Here is a 24,309-nt window from a genome sequence, read left to right as displayed (position 1 = left end):
TTAGTTTCTTAGGATGATTGCAAGATTATATTCCAGCTTTTATACTCAGTTGAAATAGTTCTTTGGATTTCAGAAAAAGGAAATCGAATTACTGTTGTTCTGAAAGGACAGCTTTACCTTTCCTCCAGCAAAGTCAGAATTGGGATCATGTAACAGAGTCCTTGATTCTGTTAACCTTATTTACTTAAACTAACAAGAGATAGTGTCAACTTTAAAAGCTCTAATGTGACACTTTCTTTATAGGCATTTATATTAACTTGTAGAAATTCCATAGATCTCTTTTTGACTGCTTATCAAAAGCAAATTTGATAGCTAACTCTTTTCAGTAAAATTCTGTAGAAAAAAAACTTCTAACTGAATATAACACTATTCTTCTTATTAAAATATATGCATTGTTTGTATATGATTTATTTATGTATGTGGTTTATGAATAAAAACCTTATGTGAACAATGTGGTAGTGTCACTCTTAGGATTTACTATATAAAATTATACTTTGTGTATAATAGAATCAGCTTCTCAATGTTTGGAAAACATATTTGAATTCAATTCTCCACCTCTATGAGTAGAATGCACTAAAACAATTCCATAAAAAATTACATTATCTCTCTTTAATCTCCATATCAAAAATATTTCTAATTTTATTTTTGCTTCAAACAACACAGAAGAAAGCTATTTCTGTGGAAACAAAACATAATAAAATATGCCATAACACAGGGTACATGCATTAAACAAAATGTTGCTGTCCAAAGTATGGTCATTGTGAATTTCATCAAATATTAGAAAAAGTAAATATCTAAATTCTGGTCCATTATGTCCACTGGGGGCCTGGCACCTGCATTTGGGTGACTATGGCAGATGTTTATTGATTTGCAATAAATAATGCATAGAGGAAGCAAGGTGCTTGCATTTTCTCACTGGAACTTACTTCCAACTGAATTGTATATAAGCAAACATAGAGTTACTGCCTATTTAGATTTTTCTGTTTATAGACCACCTTCAAATAGATTCTTGACATCAAGAGCAAGGAATATTTTTGTCTTGGCATTTTAGTGTGCCCTTTTTTTCTTCTCTTTATATGAGTAACAAATTATGATTAGCATTGCTAGTCAGAGGATAATGGACCAAATGCAGTGGCAGAAAACTTTCAAGGTTTATCTGCCCTATCATCTCAGTATACAACCTCAAACTGTGAGGTAAATGAACAGGAGGAAAATTAGCATGAAGCACTGAAGCCTCAGTTACAGGATCTGATAGTACACTCCAATAAAAAATTAGTAATTGCTAAATTTATTTAATAAAACCCAGAAATCTAAGGCTTTAAGATTTTTCCAGTAGTATGCACATGCAGAAAAAATGTTAAGCTTATATGCTAACATTAAACTCATAGTTTAATTAAATATCACTTATGCAAAATACTGTACTGCTTTTCTTTAACGAAAATTCTGGACAATCAATGTTTGCATCTTTTGCCACCTTCTGTATTCTTTGTGCATGGCTTTTTTTTTCCTCTGATATCTTGAAGAGACTTCAGGTCTGCAATTTACTATCAGCATGAAGAGAAACATATGGTAAGTCTTATGAAACTAATTTCCTAGATAATTTTTAAAATTCAAAGAGTTTTCAAACTAGTAGAATAAATGTAATTTACTCTGAGGAAAATGGTGATTGTACATTTTCATCAGGAAAATGCTGTAATACAAGCAATTGATTAGCCTGATTATTTATTGGGCATTTATTGGTGTATAGGGGAGACTGAATTTGAAAGGACATTTTCATTTTACAATGCATACATATTTCAAAGCATCGTGTCATACACAATAAATATTTACAATTTTATTTGTCAATTAAAACATTTAATTTAAAAAAATGCAGCTTCATTATTCATTTATTCACTCATCAATTTATGAAATATTGTCAAAACCTCCTAACTACACTCAGGCACTGTGCTCAGCATACAGGATACAGAGGGACCAGAGAGGTACAGTCCCTATTTTAGTCATGCCAATAATCTAGCATCCAGGAAACCATTAGAATGATGCCATCAAGAGATGATAAAGGCCTGACCTAGAAAGACATATTATTTACAAGTTCCAATGTGAAAAAGGACTAAGGAAGAAATTCCAGGCCTTAAGGACTGACTGTGAAAAAGAAAGAAGGAAATCAAGTTGACTGAAAGAGAAACTTAAAAGAAAATATTATAAAAAATATTATTTAAACATTTCATGACAAATTATACCTGAATGGTCTATCACTAACATGCTAAGGTATATCTTAAGTTCATAATTGATATTATACTTAGAATTTAAAATCACTGTAATTCAATCAGGCCAAAACCAGTTATTCTTGCAATCAGGTTTCTATTATATATGCACTTTCTCTTGAGAAACCCAAAGCAATATTCTTGCCTACACATCCTTTAGAGATGGAAATGGGGAAATAATTGAGAGCTAAGTGGACAATAAAAAGGGTATGAAATCCTTGGACCTTATTCACGAGTATCATCCTTTCACTCTTCCATTATGCTCCTAATAAAATACCTTCAAGGAGCACAACTTAACCAATGGACTTCCATCAGTTTTATAAAAGTTTGTGGCTACAACCCAATAAAACTTTATGATAAGCTAAGCTACATGATGTAGAAAAGCTTTGTCTAAGATTGATGGATACGTAATGATTAGCTAAGTATTTGGAAGAATTACAGCATTCCAAATGACTTTCCAAAAAATATTCCACATCTAAATCTCAGGCCATAATAGTTTACCTCTAACACAGTTGAAAAATGTCAGTGTAGGAGAAATAGTCCCACTAGGAAGAAGAGTTAGTAAAAGAGCAAGAGAGTTGGCACAGTGTGTAGGATGTGGCTAGTTTAGGCTGCTGACGGAGGACACCTTTGGTCAGGGACTCCATAAGAGAAACAGCCCTGACTATTTCTCACTTAGGAGGATGCAAAGGGGGAAATCAAGGGAAAGAATGAGAAAGCTCTGCAAGGCACAAGAGTGGTGCAGGGATGGATCACATACTCTGCTAGTCTTAAAACAAAATCTAAACATGATTCTGCATACTCCAATTACAGTAAATAGACAGGAAAATGTAGAAGAAATATGAGAGTATTAAAAACATCCTAGAAAAATAAAGTTTAGGAAACTTCATCCTAAAGATCCTGAGACAGATAAACTTCGGAAAACAATTTATTAAAGAAAGCAGAAAAAAGAATGAAAGCAAGTTGGAATTCCTGCTACGACTGAGAAGCAACAGTGGTTAGAGATTAAGACTACAGAAAATGAAATTAGATCACCTGGTCTGGAAACTGGCCATACATACTGCTTACTAGCTGTGACCTTGGTTAAATTTATTGTAATTAAGAAACTCACTTCACCATGAAATAATTGCTTTTTGACTTGTAGAAATGAAGACTCTACCCCTATTTTCTTTATTCTTATAGTCTATGAATTCTTATATAATTTAACTGTCTTCCGCCTATTCACTGATCTTATTATATAATGTGTACTGTGATGCTTAACTTTATATGAAGAATACTGAGTTGGGGCTTTATTGAAAATGAACTGAAAATGGGCAGATTAATAGGAGAAATAAAGGCATATAAAATTATTTTAACATGCATAGCATGAGGGACTCACAGAACGATTACCTAGTAACCTAATGTGGTACAGATGCTTATTTATATGCCCTTCTTCATATGGGGAGATGGGAAATGTAAACAGTTCTTTTGAGGGGTTGTAAATAATTATTAGGAAGCTCTAATAGGCCTGGGGAGACAGAAATAACTTGTAAATAATTCCCTCTGGAATTTGAATAAACCCAGGAGGCAGATACTATGCTGTAAAAAAGTCTGTCCGGGTATAGTTGCCTTCTTCAGTCTTCTTTTTTGAAACAAATAATAGATTTCAGGGAGGAGATGGAAGTCAAATGTGCTCCTCTTTGAGGGTCTACTTTCTAGTTACATAAGGGAGTTTCAGAGAATAACCTTACCCTGCTGAAGGGGGAGAGTGAAGGTTCAAAGAGACCTTGAATCTGCTTCTTTCATACAGTATGTCAAAGCCACACTTTTCAAGGCATTGTTTTGTGTTCCCCAACAGGAGCATGTCAGATCTACAGGAAGCCACTTATAATACATTATAGTTGGGTGGATGTGGTTTTGGTGGCATGCAAAATAGTTGCACTAAGTTAGGCAGAAGCAGCTTTAATTATGCAATGAATGATGTATATGGATATCATGCAGCAAAAGTGATAAGCTACAGTGAGTTTTTTACTGTTTTTATCCAGTACCTGAACACTTTCTCTGCTTCTTTCACACCTTGGCATATACAATAGTTCATCAGTTTGTGACAAAAGCTAAGCCAATCACATGGTGCTAAATGATGTGAGCCTGGAGTGAATAGCCAACCTTGATTCTGGTGCTAGTAACACCAAAAAGCAGTGACAGTTAAGAATTTTTTCTACCAACTATTACTCTGACCATCAGAATCTGGAGTATACTGAAGACAATCACAGCAGAATCATAAAGTCCATCAATGCTGTATTATCTCCTGATGATGATTATGCTAACTGTGCCTGTCAGTCATTTGTACCCCAGCGTGAAGAGTGGTGGTCTGGAGGAATTTGAGAGATCTCTCTGTGTTCTCAACTTTTCTCTCTTTCCTCCCACTTTCCGAGGTTGATTTACTAGGCTTTCAGTGAAATCTATGAGGTTCGTGTTATTCATCCAATAATCAGTCTTCTAACTACATTAATTGGACTTAATTTCTGTAATTTGCAACTAAGAACCAGGATAGCACATTTATTGACTGAGAGTAATGTGTGCAGGTTGGTTAGGGGAATTCAAATAAATCTGAAAAGTTCTGCAAGAGAAAAGTTGACTATGGTGAAATAAAAATAATTGGCCTGATATTTTCTGACTAACAAGACAACATTGATTTCCAAGTCAACCCAAATGAAACATTTGCATGAATTTTTAAGGGTTTCCATAGCTTCAATTTATTGGGCAATTGTCACACCCTTCATAATTTATCTTATGTCAGACTGATATCTGGAGTCTAGATTAAAAAAAAAAAAACTGTTAACAAGAAGATGAATTCTGGATAACAGGCAGAGGTTAGAACAGTTTCAAAGGCTCAGAAAACAGGAAAATGTGATTAAGTTTGGAACTTCCTAGAGACTTTGAGGACTCAGAAGACAGAAAGATGCGAGAAAGTTTGGAACTTCCTACAGACTTACTGAATGGCTTTAACCAAAATGCTGATAGTGATATGAACAATGAAGTCCAGGTTGAGGTGGTCTCAGATGGAGATGGAGAACAGGAGTAAAGGTTACTCTTGCTATGCAAAGAGACTGGTGGCATTTCATCTCTGCCCTAGAGATCTGTGGAACTTTGAAATTGATGGAGATGATTTAGCATTTCTGTCAGAAGAAATTTCTAACTAGTAAAGCATTCAAGAAGAAGCACAGCATAAAAGTTTGGAATATTGCAGTCTGATGATGCAATAGAAAAGAAAGCCCCATTTTCTGATGAGAAATTCAGGCTGGCTGCAGAAATCTGCATAAGTAACAAGGAGCTGAATGTTAATCACCAAGACAATGGGGAAAATATTTTCAGGGCATATCAGAGATATCCACAGCAGCCCATCTCATCACAGGCCTAGGAGGGAAAAATGGTTTCATGAGTCAGGCCCAGAGCCCCTGTGCCCTGTGCAGCCTTGGGACATGGAGCCCTGTGTCCCAGCTGCTTCAGCTCCAGCTGTGGCTAAAAGCGCCCAATGTACAGTGTGGGCCATTATTTCTGAGGGTGCCAGCCCCAAGCCTTGGCAGCTTACACATGGTGTTGAGCCTATGGGTGCAAAGAAGTCAAGAATTGAGGTTTGGGAACCTCTGCCCAGATTTTAGAGGATGTATGGAAATGTCTGGATGTCCAGGCAGAAGTGTGCTGCAGGGGAAGAGCCCTCATGAAGAATCCCTACCAGGGCAATGCAGAAGGGAAATGTGGGGTTGGAGCCCCCCTGCAGAGTCCACAACGGGGTACTGCCTAATGGAGCTGTGAAAAGACACCACTGTCCTCCAGACCCCAGAATGACAGATCTACCTACAGCTTGCACCTGTGTGCCTAGAAAAGCTGCAAGCACCCAAAACCAGTCCATGAACAAAGCCACAGGATTGGAGCTACCCAACACCATGAGAGCACACTTCTTGCAACAGCATGATTTGGATATGAGACATGGAGTCAAAGGTGATTATTTCAGAGCTTTAAGATTTAATTACTACCTTACTGGATTTTGGACTTGTATGGGGCTGGTAGCCCTTTTGTTGTGGCCAGTTTCTTCCATTTGGAACAGGCGTTTACCCAATGCCTTTCTCTGCATTGTATCTAGGTAAACACATTGGGTAAACAGACAAAAACATGCTTTTGATTTTCCTACTTGCCTTGTGTCAAGTAAGACTTGGGACTTGGTATTTTGGGTTAATGCTGAAATGATACAAGACTTTAGGGGACTGTTGGAAGGGCATGATTGTGTTTTGAAATGTGAGGACATGAAATTTGGGAGGGGCCAGTGGTGGAATTATATGGTTTGTCTTTGTCCCCACCCAAATCTCATCTTGAATGGTAGGTCCCATAATCCCCACATGTCATGGGAGAGATTTGGTGGGAGGTAATTGAATCATGGGGTCAATTTTCTCCATGCTGTTCTCATGATAGTGAGTAATTTCTCACAAGATCTGATGGTTTTATAAGGGGCTTACCCTTTCGCTCAGCTCTCATTTTTCTCCTTGTTGCCGCCATGTGAAGAAGGACATCGTTGCTTCCCCTTCTGGCATATTTGTAAATTTCCTGAGGCCTCCTCAGCCATGCTTAACTGTTAGTCAATTAAACCTCTTTCCTTTATAAATTACCCAGTTTGAGGTATGTCTTTATTGCCAGCATGAGAACAGACTAATACACTGCACAGTTAATTTTACCAGTGGGTTATATAACTTCAAATGTTTTCTTCTTGTACATAATCACGTTTTTTTGGTTTTTTTTTTTTTTTTTTTTTTTTTTTGCTTTTTATTTTTTTTTTTCAGATTGAAGAACTTTAGTATTTTGCATAAAATGGGTCTGGTGGTGGTGAATTTTCTAAGTTTTTGTTCATCTGGAAAAGACTATTTCTCCCTCATACTTGAAGGGTAACTTTGCTGTATATTCTTGTATGGCAGCTGTTTTTTGTTGTTATTGTTTTGTTTTGTTTTAGGACTTGAAAATGTCATTCCACTCCCTTCTGGCCTGTATGCTTTCTGTTGAGAAATCTGTTGCCAAATGATTGGAGCTCCTTTATTTAATAAATTGCTTTTTTCTTTTCTTCTGCCTTTAAAATCCTCTCTTTGTGCTTGACCTTTGAGAGTTTATTTTGTGCTTTGGGGTAGCCTAATTTGGTGTTTGACCTTCCTCTAACTACATATTTACATTTTTTCTTAGGTTTTAGAAAGCACTTTGTCGTTCTCTTGTGCACCAATAATTCTTAGATGTAGTCTTCTTGGGTAATTTTCTATAATTTTTAAATGATCTTTGCTCCTTTCCATTCTTCTTCTTTTTTTTTTTTTTTTTTTTTTGAGATGAGGTCTCACTCTGTCACCTAGGCTGGAGTGAAGTGGTATAGTATAGTCCTAGCTCACCTTAGCTTCAAATACCTGTGTTCAAGCAATTATCTCACCTCAATCTCCTGAGTAGCTAGGATTATGGGCCTGTGTTACCATGCCCAGGTTTTATCTGTTTTTGTAGTGACAGGGTTTTACTATGTTGGCCAGACATTTTAAAATCCTTTTGTTTTCCTTTTTTTATTTCTCTCACTGTGTATTTTCAAATAGCCTATCTTCAAGCTGACTGATTTTTCATCTGCTTGATCCATTCTGCTGTTGAGAGCCTCTCATACAATTTTCAGTTCAGCAAATATATTTCTGATCTCCCAGATTTCTGTTTGATTTTAATTATTTTAATCTCTGTTAATTGTCTCATAAAATTCTGAAGTTCTGCTTTTATATGTTATCTTGGAGTTCACTGTTTCCTTAAAGCTGCTACCTTGAAGTTTTGGTTGGAGAGCTCACAAATCACCATCTCATTAGGGTCAGTTACTGGTTCCTTGCTTTATTTAGGGAGATCATAGTTTTGTTTGCTGATGTTTCTTGTGAATGTACATCTATAGCTTTGCATTAAAGGAGTCGTTATTTATTCCATTTTCTGTTTCTGGCTTGTTTCGTTTTTTATTGGAGATATTTGCTTAGGGATTCTTTACTTCAATGTTTCTGCCTCCTTTTTGGTTCTAGACGGTGCATTAATCCTGCTTTAAGCTGAGGTTTGCCTGAGATCTAGGAAAGAATTAAAGTGCTACCCCTTGCAAATAGAACAGATCCCTAAGGGGATATCCTGAAAGTGTGGGAAGGCTGGCTAGAAGTTCATGCCCAGGGCATGGGTAGAACATATCTACTATAGCATGGTGCTGATGAGCAGCAAATCTCATTTGGGATCTCTTTGGCTGAGTTACACAGTAGAGTTTCAAGGGCCAGGGATGTTGATCCATCTCCTCACTTTGTTTCTGTCTGTTCTCAGTAGTATTTCTGCCTTCCAGCACTGACAATGCTTCCCATAGGCTGAGGCAGGGATTGGTCTCCTGCCAAAGAACCCAAGATGGTAGAAAAGGTAGGCGTCCACCTCAATCACACTTTTATCAATGCAGCAACCATGAATTAGGGAAAATTTTCTGCCCATTTATTGCCAGGCAGATTTGGAGGAGAGGCATTGCAGATGTAGAAGTCCAATTCTTTTCCTGTCTGCTTGGAGTTTTTTTTTTCACTTTTTTGTGGCCTCAGGAACTGTGTCCTCTCCATATCTGAGTTCGGGGATATTGCTGGTGATAATCTTAGCATTGTATATTTGTTTTTGCTTTTCTATAAGGCGGGCAGGAAGTAAAATCAGCTTGTTTCTATACAGCCGTTTTGAAAATGGAAGGTTGATTCTCAACTTATAAAAAAATTGTGCAAATAGAAGCAACCATTGTTTTTTCTCAAAATCATCAGGAATGAGGAGGTTGCCTTATTTTTGAGAACTTACTTAGGCTTTCACATTATAGAGCGTATTTTTCAATTGTTTGAAATATTATGGAGTCATTTTGTCTTATCACTAGGTCATATTACAGAGGGGCAGCAAGAGCTGTATTATGTATATTACATATGTAATAATATATGATATTACAATAAGAGATACAATCAATCATCTGACAACTTGGTTATAAGATGTCTGCCAGTATTGCAATTCTACCACTATGCTTATTGGAGATAACAGTAATTTAAAATCTAGAAGAGAAGTAGACAGAGAAGGTAAAACTTTTGCACAAGAACATGGACTTAACTTCATTAAAACTTCTGCTAAGATTGCTTGCAATGTAGAAGAGGCATTTCTTAACGAAAGAAATTTATAAACAAAATCCAAGGAGTCTCTCACATTGATAATGGGGCAAACAGCATTAAAATTGGCCCTCAGCATGCTGCTGCTATGCAACACATACAGGTTATCGGAGAGAGCAGCAGGTCAGGTAATGCTGCCATTAACTCTGTTTTTACAGTCTAGCTGCCCAAATGGGATCAACTCACTTACTCTTTCATCCATTGCCTCCTGCTCAGTTGATATATGAAACTATTTAAAATGGCTTTATGTCTCAGAAGAATTTAATCCTTCAAAGTAATATAATTTTGAACGGTTAATGTTCATTTTTAAGATGGATTTTAGAGTTTGTAGTCATATGTATTTACACTTAATTTCTAAGTCAATTTATAATTATTTTTGTTAAATGTTGTCTTGTGGCATTAAATATGACCTGAATTGTATTAAGCGCTACAAAGTCATCCTGCATATTTTAAACTGGTTTGTGTAGTTAGGTTTCCCAACACCTGTGGTTAGTTAATGTTTAGAATTATAGAACTGCCCTCAAAAAGTTTGTCAATTTTCAAGGATATAAAGAAAAACAGGACTCTTTTAATTCTAGATTGATCATTTACTTTCTGTACGTATAGTTTAATAACCTGCTTGGTGTAATTTACTAATAAATTTTTTAATGTATTTGCATAAATTCCATACTGTTTAGAGCTTAAAGCTACAGAAACATTGTTAGAAATTGCTTGGACACTGAATTTTAACCTTTTTAACATTGTTAACAAGCATGCTCATCTTTTCTTGTCATTAGTCTGATAAAAATGTCCTTAATTCATATTTTGAGAGGCTTTAAATATGTTAACCTGTTTTAATGCCTACAGTTTGCTATTTGTGCACAATTTCTTTAGATCTTTGGGTAAACACACAAGATAATGAGTAAAAAGGGAGCAAGCAAAAAAATTTTCTACATCTTAGCAATTTCAAGAGGAATGAGTATCCACATTTAGATGACACATTATAAGTATGTTAATCCTTACTTAGAAACACATTATCTTTTTCTTTTATTCACGTCATTTCTAATGTATTTTTCATTCTGGACAGTTTTGAAACCTTGGTGTGCAGTGACTCTGTAAAATTTGTCTTTCAGCAGCAACCTCTATAATCTTTAAAACACAGTAAGCATCTTTTTTGTTTTGAAAGGAATATGACAATAAATCTACTGTATGAAAAATCTTGTTAAAAAGTAGAAAAGCTTTAGTAATTTACTTATTGTAGTGGCTTTATTTTGTTTTCTTTTTCTCCCTTGGTCTATAATGAAAGTGAATTTTTTCAATCCGCAGGAGAGTACAATCTTTATATTATCTGTAATTGAAGTAAAACACATTGATATAGTTTGTGCATCTGCATGTTTCATGTTATATATTATATATTACATTAAAATATAAAAATATAGAATTACAGTACCTATAACTAAAATGATATTTTCAAGTAGGTAAGTATTGTTATTTTTAGGATTTTATTTTGCTGGTGTATCATTGTTTATTTGATCATCACCTTGAGAATTTATCCAGAATTTTTATCTTTCTTATTATAGCACATACTGAATTGAACATAATTATAGGAATATCTCTACGAATATTAATAATTATGTCTTTGAAATATCTAAAATTAATATTAAGTCAAAAATAATTTTCTTTTCATAGCATTATTGAGATACAGTTACAATCAATATACTCCATCAAGCTGTACAATTTGATAAGAATTGATATACATATACCATTATATATTTAATATACTTACTATATATATTTACATTTTACATATATATATATACACACACAGAGATATGTACATACATATTAAATAAACACCAAAATCTAGTTCATGAACATACTCATTTTCCCCAAAAGGGCCCTTGTGACCATTTTCAGTCATGTAGTTTGTTTCTTTTGTCTGGTTTCCTTCGCCTGGTATAATTATCATCAGATTCACTCACGTTGTTTTGTATTTCAGCAATACGTTTTTATTTATTCCTGATTAATTTTTCACCATGTGACTATACCACAGTTTATTCATATATTTACTTATTGGTGAATACTTTGATTGCTTCCAGATTTGGGTTATTGAAAACAGAACTTCTATGAACATTTCAATACAAATATTTATATGGGCAGATGTTTTTATTTCTCTTGGGCAAATAATTACCCAGGAGTGGTAGGGCTGGATCATGCATTATAATGAACATCTATAACATGCAATAAGTGAAAAATAATGGCACTCTGTTTTCCAAAATGGTTGTACCATTTTACAATTCAACCAGCAGTATATGAAAGTTCTAGTTTCTCTCTATCCTCATCAATGCTTAGAATAACAATTGTTTTAAATTTTAGCTCTAATAATGTATGCATAGCTATATCTAATTGTGATTTCCATTAGCACTTCTTTAATGACTAATGATATCAAGCATCTTCTCATGTGCTTGTTATCTTTATAAAGTATCTGTTCAAATTATGTCCCAAATTAGTGGTGGCAGGAAAAGTCTTTGTTTTTATTAACGAGTTTAGACAGATTTTTAAAATATATTCTGGATATGTCCTTTATTAACTGTATAATTTCCAAATATTTTCTCATAGTTTGAGCCTTGTATTTCATGCTTTATGAATACAACTTGAATATGAGGAGACATTCATTTTGAAAGTGAAAATATGCTATTCTTATATAGGAATCTTGTTTTTATATTCACCTGCAAGAAAAATTTACCTAACTCAAGGTTGCAAAATGTTCTTTCCTGTTTTCTTGTGGAAACTGTATATCTCAGATTCTTTATGTAGATCTATCATCCATTTTGAGTTAATTTTTGTATTTTGTGATAGGTATGGATAGCAAAGCATAGATTTTACCTGAATGTGAATCCATTCACACTATATGTTGAAAAGCATGTTTTTTTTCTACTAAATTGTCTTCGCATCACTGTTGAAAATCATTTTTCTATATGAATCTAGTTATGGATATTTACTACTCCATTGACCAATTTGTCTATCAGCAAGGACATAACAAAATTTCTTGATTATTGAAGTTTTATAACTAGTCTTGAACTAAGGTAATATTAGTCCTCCACGGTTTTTTTTTTATTTTCTTTGGCCAAATTTCTGATCCTTGGATTTGAATATAAATTTTTGAAACAGCTTTCCAATGTTTACAAAATAACCTTTGCTGGGATTTTGAATGGCTTCGCATTATAACTTTAGATAAATTTGGAAGAATTGAGAGCTTCGAAATACTGAATTTTCTTAACAATGAACATGCTTGTTCATATTTTTATTTTTTATAGTACATAGGTTTGCATATATTGTCAGATTTATCTCTAATGTTTCATATTTTGGTGTTATTACATAAAGAGAAGAAATTTCCCATATACTTGCCCAGCTTCTTGCAATGATAATATTTTACGTACTACATTATCAAAATCAGGATATTGACATTGATATAATACTATAAACTATAGAACTTATTTGATGAGCCATATTTTGTAGGATTTATCTCTAATGTTTCATATTTTGATGCTATTAAATAAAGAGAAGAAATTTCCCATGTACTTGCCCAGCTTCTTGCAATGATAATATTTTACATACTACATTATCAACATCAGGATATTGACATTGATATAATACTATAAACTACAGAACTTATTTGACGAGCTTTTGCGTGCCCACATTTTTTCCCCATTGTTGTTGCAGTTCAGTTCTGTGAAATGTATTTTGGTATATCACATGCTGTTACACAGTTCTATGAAATGTTACCAAAACAAAAGGATACAGTATTGTTCAATCATCACAAAGAAACCTCCTTGTGTTTTTGTCCCTTAAGTCATACTCTTTCCCAGTGCTACCTTCGGGTAAGCACTGATACGTTTCCTATTATTATAATTTCATCATTTTCAGAAAGATGCATCATTTAGTATGTAGCCTTAAGATATGGCTTTTTTGTCCTCTGCATAATACCTTTCATGTCCATCCAAGTTGTTGTGTATATCAGTGATTTACAGTTTTCATTGCTGAGTAATAAGCCACTGCATGGCTGTACCAAGATGTATCCATTTGGTCAACTGAAGAACATTTAGGTCTATTTCCATTTTTTACCTAGTAAAAATAAAGCTGTGTTGGACAAGTTTTTGTTTGTGAATATAAGTTCTAATTTTTCTACAAAAATACTCAGGAGTATGATTGCTAACTCATATGGTAAAGTGTATGTTTAACTTTATAAGAAAATGTCAAATTGTTTTCCAGAATGGCTGTACTCTTTTACATACCACCAACCATGTATGAAATATTCATTTGACCTAAATTCTCATTAGCACTTGGCATTGTCATTATTTATTTTAGGTGCCGTATCACTGTGGATTTAATTTTCATTTCTCTAATAGCTGATGAGTTTCAACACCTCTTCACATGCTTATTTGCCCTGCATGTATTTTCTTTCAATTTGCTTGACTATTTTCTAATTGATTTGCTTTTTTCTCGTGGTGGAGTTTATACAATTTGTTATACATTCTTCATAAAAGCCTTTTGTCAAATATGTAATTAGAAAATATTTTTCTCCAGGCTACCTTCTCTTTTCATCCTCTTAATAGATTATAATCTGTGAAATATAAGTTTAAATGCAGCATAAGACTATTAGGATAAAGAAAATGTAATGAACTACTGTAATAAATCAAATGTACCAATAAGCATGTCCTTAAAAGAGATTCTCATCTCCCATCTCTTATTTATTCCAATTATACACAAATTTAGCCTGCTTGAAGTTGTCATACAGCTTACTTCCTGAAACTTTAATATTTTATTTTTTTCTATATATGTTTTAGTTTATACAGTGCCTGTTATGACTTAAATTTTTCTAATCTTTTCTTTCATGGTTGTTCAGATGATTTTTCAAATCTTAATCTACAGTTAATCACACTCAACATATTGTTCACCTCATACCTCATAGTTTTTGTCTCTAAAGCCTCATTTGTGTCTTTAAAACATGTTCTATGATTCTACTTAGCATTCTGAACATATGGGATAATGACTTAATATTATTATCTATTTACTTTTATGTCAATTCTAGGTCAGTTTTAATTGGTTAAGTTTTAAACTTTCATTATGAATCACATTGTCTTGCTTGTTTGCACATGCCTAAATAATTTTACTATATTCTAGTATATTACAGTATTTGAACTTACATTCCAATATTTTAAATGCTGTCTTGTTGGATGCTAGATATTTTTGTTTACCTATTCTTGAGCTTTGTTCCAGGACACAATTTTTGTACTTGTCAACAGTTTTATTCTTTCTGATGTGCTTTTAAATTTGTATGACAGGACCAAAGTAGTGTTTAGTATAGGATGAATAATTCCCCACAGTTGAGGCAAGACTTTTCTGTGTACTCTATTCCATCCTCCGTAAGTTAATAATCTTTTCAGGACTAGTGGAAATAGGTATTATTTCTGGCCTTCTAGGAGAACCACATGCCATCTTCTCTAGTCCTTCCTTATGATTCCTTTCCTTGGGTGCTTTCCTTATAAGAATGCACTCTCCTGAATACTGCAGGGGGTCCTCTACAAACATCCAGGGTTCTTTCTTTTCGAAGTGCTCACCTCTGTTTTTCTGTCCAATAATTTGAATTCTTTTATTCTCCGTGAATTTTCAGCTCCACATCCTAAGGTTGTCTGCCAAACTCTTTTATGGTTTCTCCTCCATGTGCTGACATCTGGAAACCCTCTCAGTAAAGTCAGCTGGACAAATATTAAGGCTCACCATTTTTGATTCCTGCCTTTTAGGTAATATTATCTTTTACTGCCTAATAACTATTTTTTTAAAAAAACATCATTTCAAATATTTGGACTAGTACTTAGTTGTTTCAGACAAAATAGTAATTCTAGTCCCTGTTGTACTATCTTGGCCAACATTGCTTTTGTCTTGCAATTCTTCTAAGATATAAAAAATTTAGAGGTTTGCTTTCGGCTCTTCTTATGTAATTGGCCTGCCATAATTATATTACAAAGAACCTGTTGTGGATATTTAAAGAGTTGTAAAAAATGACTATACCCAATTTTGCCATAAGAGAGTTTTGCAAATTCACTGGACTCAAATTTTACTTATTATCTGACTTCAAGTTTTGCCCAATAAAGATTATTTCCTGTGAGATTTTAAGGGGCTAATAAAGAAATGGTTCTAGAAACCTCCAAATATTCTGGATATTTCCCCTTACTGAGAACAGAGGTACACTGTTAAATGGCTAAAGATAATTTTAGGAAAGGTTTGACTGAAAACATATTGTCTATACTTTTAATAGTATTGCCATGTATTCCTCAAATGAATTTAATTTTTCAATAATAGAGTAATTATTTGGGAATTGGCTTGGTTTTGGAAACTTAATGAGAGTCTCAAAACCCCATTGTATTGACTCAATAATTTTTCTGCTCACCAGGCCCAGAATTTTTTGGAGTCAGTACAAGTAATATTTTAGTAAGCTGTCTATCTATTTTATTCAAGACACAAGGTGACAATATACAACCAAAGATCCTTATGGGTCAAAATATTCTAACTGCTATTCTAGTCCTACTTCTCATTATGGCAATTTCAAGCACCTGGTTTTTAAGCATTGCCGCTTGGCTTCTAATTCTGCATTTACATAATTTTCATTGAAATCAAGGAGATTATTCAATGGCATCAACTCCCTTTATTTTCCTTGACATTCAGAAATAACCACAGCAGAAGTTTTCAAGGATGTTTTTGTTTCTTTCAGTAAGGCTTTTCTTAATGCTTTAGTTAAAGAAATGTAACTCTAAACTTTCCTGAGGACACAGCAGGAAGGTAAATCTGTGATTCACAGATACCACTCTTAGTTCTCTAAATGTTTAGAGTCTTTTATTTATAATATTTAATGGACGTTCTGGCCTCTCAATTTTATTGAATGAAGATCATATTGAATCTAAGTTTTAGTCAACCAACTAAGAAAACTATGAAAACCCCTCTGAGTTGCTCAAGATAATACATTACTTTCAAATCTCTTCTTATGTACCAATAAGGGTACATAAGGTTTATTATGGGAGTTCATTCCATTTTTTTAATCTAGTACTCTTAATCTGCATTTTATGATGCATATTATAATTATATATATATCTTTAATATAAATAAGTAATATTTTGAAAATATTTTAGAATATTAGCCATCTCTGCTCAGATATTAGCAAGAAGAAATTGATTGTAGTCATGAGTATGAAGACAGTGAGTGGTGTTTAAAATGACCATCACTATACATAAAACTGGAGCCACTGAAAGATGAGGCATAGTTCAATGATCCTGTCCCAAAGGGAAGGGAAGGATGAGACTGAGAGAGACAGAAACAGAGCTAGATCGTTTTGCACTTCTTCTAATTTTCTTATCTTTCACATGTGTCTTTTAGTGAAAAATCTAGCAGTGACCCAGGTAATATGAAGCATAGGAAATGTAGCCCCAATAAAATGGAACAGTGTAGGAATCTAGAAAGATATATATGGAGCAGAAACACAACAGATGATTACATCATACTCACGAGCAGCAGATTTATGTTCAATTGTATCTCATCCTACAAGATGAGACAGGAAATAAACATGTTCTCAGATCTAAATAATAAACAATGTTGATTAACATTGTTAAAGGGATCACCATTCAATGGTCTGATAAATCTTGTTGAGTCCCATTTACAGCTTGGCAGTAAAATTCCTATGCCATTGATTATGAAAATACTGAGATAATAGAAATAATTTCTTAGAAGGCAGACATAAAGAAGCATTGCAATTCAATCCTTTATATACATAAAGTGTTGATGAAAATGCTTCTATAGTTTCATAAAGAGACAATAGAGATTTGAAAAATTGCTGTTTGTTTCAATACCTTCCATGCAATTTTCAGGTTATCAGAATTGTTTTAGGTATGTGGGAGGACTGCCTCTCAATGTTTCTTCCAATAACATGGCACAATTTACTAGACAAATACAAACAAATATTATATTCTAAGTTATTAATTACATTTTATGGGCAGACACCATCTATTTGTCAACTAATTCTACCAGAATTCTCAACATAGTGGCCTGCATGTCTTAAGTGCTTAATAATATTACTGAGTCAACAAATGCACAGATGGATATATATTGTCCAATTTTTCTAGCAACTAACCATATTTCAAAGATTCTGAATAAAAGGATATTTCTAGGCAACTATAGTATAAGTGAGAAGGATTTGAGTAGAAATTATGCAATAAAAATGAAATCATTATATTTTAAGTATCCCAGGCTGCTCTTTTCTCTACCAGAACCAGTCAAGTCTCAAGGTTTTATTAGATAATCCTTCATACTAATTTTGTATATGAAGAGACTAAGGCGACTTTAAGCATACACATTGATTTTTGATGCAATCAAGAAGGTTGACTATACCATTTATTTATATCTGAATCCACTATTGGTTCTATAAAAACTTTCTTCTAAGAACTTAATATATTTCTCGCATATTTCTTCTTAAAGACAACACATTTTAGCAACATAATGTTATTTACTACCTACCTATTGAATCCAACTGAATTTCTATTCATAAATGTGTTATCTATTACTACTATATTAGCCCATTTTGCATTGCTATAAATAAATACCTGAGCCTGGGTAATTAATAAAGAAACGTGATTTATTTGGCTCACTGTTTTTTAGGCTATGCAAGCATTGTATCAGAAACTGCTTCACTTCTGGTGAAGCCTCAGGAAACTTTATGGCAGAAGGCAAAGCGGGAGAGGCTTGCCACATAGTGAGAGAGGGAGCAAGAGAGAGAGAGCAAGAAAGAGATGCCAGGATCTTTTAAAGAACCAAATCTTGCAGAAACTCATAGAGAAAGAACTTGCCCATTACTGCATGGAGGGCACCAAGCCATTCATGAAGAATCCACTCCCATGACCCAAACACCTCCCACCAGGCCACACCTCCAACACTGGGATCACATTTCGACAAGAGATTTGGAGGGAAAAAAATATCCAAACTATATCAGCTATATAACAAGTTACTCTAATATTAGTGGCTTAAAACAACACATATTTTATTAACAGCAGAGAAAAACAGTGAAGGATGAAGCATCAGAAATCTGTCTCTCAATTTCTACAACAAATACATTGTCAAGAATCGTCTGAAGTGATTATTGAAAACTCTGGAATTTTTTTATACATTTCAGCATTAAAAGGACAACTTTCATGGTAAAGTGCAATTTATTTCTGTCAATTGTACCAATCAGAGTGCCATTGCTATCTATCACACCACCCCTGCAGCCTGTGGCAGGCAGCTGTGGGGATGAAAACATAGTCTCTGTTGAAGTCTACTGGAGCCAGGTGAACAACAAGCAACAAGTTCTCCAGATCTTGGTGTTCTGTGTTCAGGTTATAAATTGTTGTTTCTTTTCTTTCTTGAGACAGAGTCTCACTCTGTCCCAGGCTGCAGCGCAGTGGCACGATCTCCACTCACTGAAAACTCCACCTCCTGGGTTCAAGCTATTCTCCTGCCTCAGCCTTCCAAGTAGCTGGGACTACAGGTGCATGCCACCAGCCCGGCTAATTTTTATATTTTTGGTAAAGATGGGGTTTCATCGTGTTGGCCAGGCTGGTGTCAAACTCCTGACCTCAAGAGATGCACCTGCATTGGCCTCAAGAGATCCACCTGCATTGGCCTCCCAAAGTGCTGGTATTACCATGAGCCACCACACCCGGCCAGATTGTTGTTTCTGATTGCAGAGGTGTATACACAGGGGTGGGCTGCCATTGTTGACATTCACCAGCTGAAACAACTTACAAGAGATTTAAAGGAACAGAACATTTTTGGATTTGAGACATTCAGAAATGAACACAAACATGGGAGTATTTAGAAAATACCACATGCCTATAAAAAGATTCAGCTCAGAAAACCCTGAGAAGACCTTAAGTTTTCACCTCAGATTGATAGGCTCAGCACAGAGATACCCTACAATAATTAAAAATAATAACACTAACATCAGGAAGATTCAATTTTCAGATTCTACATAAAAGACTTAAATTTCCAATTTTCAACAAAAGTCACAAGACATATAATGAAAGGAAAAAAACGGCCCATTCAAAGGATCAAAATAAATCAACAGAGAATGTACCTAAAGAAGTTCAGTCATTGAACTTATTAGACAAAGACTTTAAAGTAGCTGTCCTAAAAACGCTCAAAGAGATAAAAGAGGGCATGGACAAAGACAGGAAGACTATGTGTAAAAAAATGAGAACTCAATGAAGAGTGAAACATTATAAAAAGGACTAAAAATATTACAAAAAGAACAAGGACAGAAATGAACATTGCATCCGAGAGTTTCAAAAGCAGTTCTGAGCATACAGAAGAAAGAATCGACAAACTTGAATATAGGAAAATGGAAATTAAAATCTAAGAAAGAGAAAGAAGATATGAATAAAAAAAGCGAAAAAAGCCTAAAAGACTTGGGAGATAACTCGAGAATTAACATACACGGTGAGAATATCAGCAGAAAAGTAAAAAAAAAAAAATGAGAGGGCACAAAGGATCTTTGAAAAAATAATAGCTGAACACTTCTTAAATTTTTGACAAAAGACATGAATCTACAAATGTAAGAAGCTCAACAAATTCCAAGTAGCAAAAACTCAAAGAGACTCACACTGGGACACATTATAATCAAACTTCAGAAAGCCAAACAAAAGAAAGAAAAAAGAAAAAAGAAAATTTTGAAAGGAGTAAGAGAGAATTGTTTCATCATCTATAAGTGGTTCACAGTTTATTTCCCATCAGAAATCTTGGAGGCCAGAAAGTAGGTTGATATATTCAAATTGCCTAAAAAAAAGTCTTTCAACTAAGAATCCTATATATAGAAAAACTATCCTTTAAAAATAAGGGAGAAGTGATGATGTTCCAGATAAAATGTGAGGGAGTTTATTACAACTAGACCTTCCTGGCAGGAAATTATAAAGGGAGTCCTTTAGGTTCAAATGAAAAGGTAGCAGACAGTATTTAAAAGCATTATTAAAAATAATGGTCTCCAGTAAAGGCTAACATAGGATAATTCAAAAATCTGCATTATTGCAATTTTGTATTTAACTGTCCTTTTTATTTTCTATATGCTTTAAAAGACAAATGATGTTCATAGCAAAATTATTTACTATATTCAAAAGATGAAAACAACCCAAGTATCCATTCATGGATGAAAAGATAAATAAAATATGATGTGTACATATAATGGAATATTACCCAGCCATAAAAAATAATTAAGGTTTAACATAGTACAACATAGATGAAAGATGAAATCACGTTTAGTGAAATAAGCCAGACATAGAGGATAAATATTGTATAATTCCTCTTATATGAGGTACCTATATTAGGCAAATTTATAGAAACATAAAGTAGAATAGAAGTTCTGAGCACAGTGGTTCATGCCTGTAATCCCAGCACTTTGGGAGGCCAAGTCGGGTGGATCACCTGAGGTCAGGAGTTTGAAACCAGCCTGGCCAACATGGTGAAACTCCGTCTCTACCAAAAATACAAAAATTAGCTGAGCATGGTGGTAGACACCTGTAGTCCCAGCTACTCAGGAGGCTGAGGCAGAAGAATTGCTTGAATCCAGGAGGCAGAGGTTGCAGTGAGCCGAGATCATGCCACTGCACTCCAGCCTGGGTGACAGAGTGATACTCCTTCTCAAAAAAAAAAAAAAAAAAAAAAAAAAGTTACTGGGATATCAGGGGTAAGGAGGATTTATTCTTTAATGAGTACCGACTTTCTTGAAGGATGATAAAAACAATTTTGGATTTAAATAGTTGTATTAGTCTACTCTCCCACTGCTGATAAAAACACATCTGAGACTAGGTAATTTATAAAGGAAAGCAGTTCAGTTGACTCCAGTTCAGCATGGCTGGGAGGCCTCAGGAAACATACAATCATGGCAGAAGGGGAAGCAAAACATCCTTCCTCACATGGCAGCAGTAAGGAGAAGAGCCCAGCAAAAGGAGGAAAAGGCCCTTATAAAATCACTGTATCTCATGAGAACTCACTCACTATCACAGTACAGCATGGAGGTAAACAGCCCCATGATTCAATTACCTCCCACCAGGTCTCTCCCATGACACATGTGGATTAGGGAAACTACAATTCAAGATGAGATTTGGGCAGAGACACAGCCAAACCATATCAATAGTAGTAATTCACAACATTGTAAATGTATATAATGCCATCTAATTGTACACGTATGAATGGTTAAAAAGATAAACGTTATATATATTTTTTACCACAATAAAACAACAAAAGCAACACACGTTTATTACCTCCTGATTTCTGTGGATCAGGAATAAAGGCCAAATTTGGATGGGCCTTCTGCTTCAGAGTCTTTCAAAAGAGTGCAATCGATGCATTTTCTAGAACTAAGGACTGATCTGAAAGTTCTACTGGGTAGAAATCTGCTTTGACATTTACTTACATCATTGTCCACTGGGTCAGTTCCTTGAGAGCCGTTAAATTGGGAGACTTAGTTCCTCATTGGTGAGTGGCCCATTCTCACTTCCTTGCTACATGGGCCTTCCCAACATGGCAAATTGTTTCAGCAAAGCCAGGAAAAAAGATAGAAATTACAATCTCTTATATCCTAATTACAGCAGTGAAATCTCATCACTTTTGTCATATTATCTTGGTTAAAATTAAATCACTAAGTAGAGCCAACAGTCAGATGAAGAGGATTATACAAGCATGAAAACAGTAGGAAGTAGGGGTCATTGGGCACTATCTTAGAAGTCAGCTTGCTACAAGAGATTGTATCAAATGAAACCACAACATCTGGATGTAAATTATTAATATCACACTTTTGTATTACCACACAGTACCAAATCAAATATTTCTAAACACTTGGCAATATGTTGCAAAAAATTGAGATGATTGTCTTAAATATTCACCCGTATTCTGTATTTTTATTGCACTGCAAAACAAAGACACAAAGATAAATATACTTATTTTGATACTTCCACCATTTGTTTTTGAAATATGGGAGAATTTTGCATGTCAGCTTATATAAATGACATTTTTGAAAGATGTTCAAACTATCTGGCCTTCTGAGAATCTGATTGCTTTATCATGGAACATCAATACCTTTCTTCCAACAATTTGACATGCCATTAATTGTGACTGTAAATCTTTGCTAGATCCCTGTAGAATTGTAATTGATGCCTAATGGCATCTAGCTAGTGCCTAAATTGTTTATCAATAAAGTTAATTCAGCCTTTGAAGAATATATAAATAAATGTGAATGTGTAAGAATGAATGCATATATAATTTGTGCACCAAAATAGGCTGATGCTTTCTAAGAAAAACAGTGGCAAATCCTAAAACTCTGCCTAGTTCTTAGTAAAATAAAACTTTCTCATCTACCTGGCCTCTCAACTCAGAGTAAACTGGCTAATTTACTCATATTCCCTTAAGAATGAAAACAGACATGTCACAGATGTCTATCGAGAGACTGCACAGGACTAAATCCTGCTTTCAGTATCAGAAAGTCCAACTTATATTAAAATGGATACTAAGACAATATAACATTATAGGAATTTACTGCATCTGGTGTGGAGTTGGGTAGAAAATAAGAAGGGCATAGAAAATTTGACATAACACTTCAACTTGCCAAATAAATGTAATAGTGGCTTCCGATTTAACACAAATAACAACAACAAAAATTCAGGTTGAATATGTGTCTTTGGGATAATTGTTCAACAAATTCAACATTTAAACTTTCTTTCAGTGTTATTTCCCTTCTCCTAATCACCCCTCTGTGTTTTTCTTTAGAATCTGTAATACTACCAATCTACTAATCACTACAGGTCTCTCAAGGACAGTGATATATATTTTTTTATTGCTATTCTGGTAAGGTAGAGAACTTTCAGAGGCTTCCACATAATCTTTCCTAATTTATAGTCCTCGTGAGGGTATGAAATATTAATGGTATTTGGTGACTGAGTCAATTCCAAGCCTGTGTTTAAACCCCTTGAAACTTTGGAATTTCTCTTTTCCCAGTACACAGTCATTCTGGAAATAGTCTTATGTTTCTTTATGGAAAGGCTAGGAGAACAATTTACAAAAGTAATTGTGGAAGGATTTCAGGGTCCTGCTTAGAGTGACCTCGTCTTATTGTTCTTCAAAGAATTCCAAGTATATGAAGTGACTCAGTATCACTGAAGTATAGTTCTTAGGAATACAAGCACTGAGACCAATTGTGTTAGTTTAAACTGGCTTTGCAACTCATAGGTTGGGTAAGTTTGGGCAAATAACGTTCCTGTGAAACTATTTCTCATTAATAAAGCAGGATACTTGAACATCTATCTCCAAGATTTGTTGTGAGAATTAAACAAGAGAACTAAACAAGTTAAGAAATTTTTTTAATTAATTAATTAATTTATTTTTGAGACAGAGGCTAGCTCTGTCACTCAGGCTGGAGTGCAGTGGTGTGATCTAGGCTCACTGCAAGCTCCACCTCCTGGGTTCACACCATTCTCCTGCCTTAGCCTCCCGAGTAGCTGGGACTACAGGCACCTGCCACCACATCTGGCTTTTTTTTTTTTTTTTTTTTTTTGTATTTTTAGTAGAGATGGGGTTTCCCCATGTTAGCCAGGATGGTCTCGATCTCCTGACCTCATGATCCACCCACCTTGGCCTCCCAAAGTGCTGGGATTACAGGGGTGAGATACCGCATCCGGCCAAGAAATATATCTTAAAGAAGGGGTACTAAAGCAAGCCAATTCCTGAAAGACATAGGACTCTTTTAAAATCTGACTTTGATTTAAAGAATCTTAGTGACTTTGTCAAACTTTAAATCATCCTATGGTCCACAA

Source organism: Symphalangus syndactylus, chromosome 17, assembly GCF_028878055.3.
Source record: "Symphalangus syndactylus isolate Jambi chromosome 17, NHGRI_mSymSyn1-v2.1_pri, whole genome shotgun sequence".
NCBI lineage: Eukaryota > Metazoa > Chordata > Mammalia > Primates > Hylobatidae > Symphalangus > Symphalangus syndactylus.
This window is presented reverse-complemented; position numbering follows the sequence as displayed.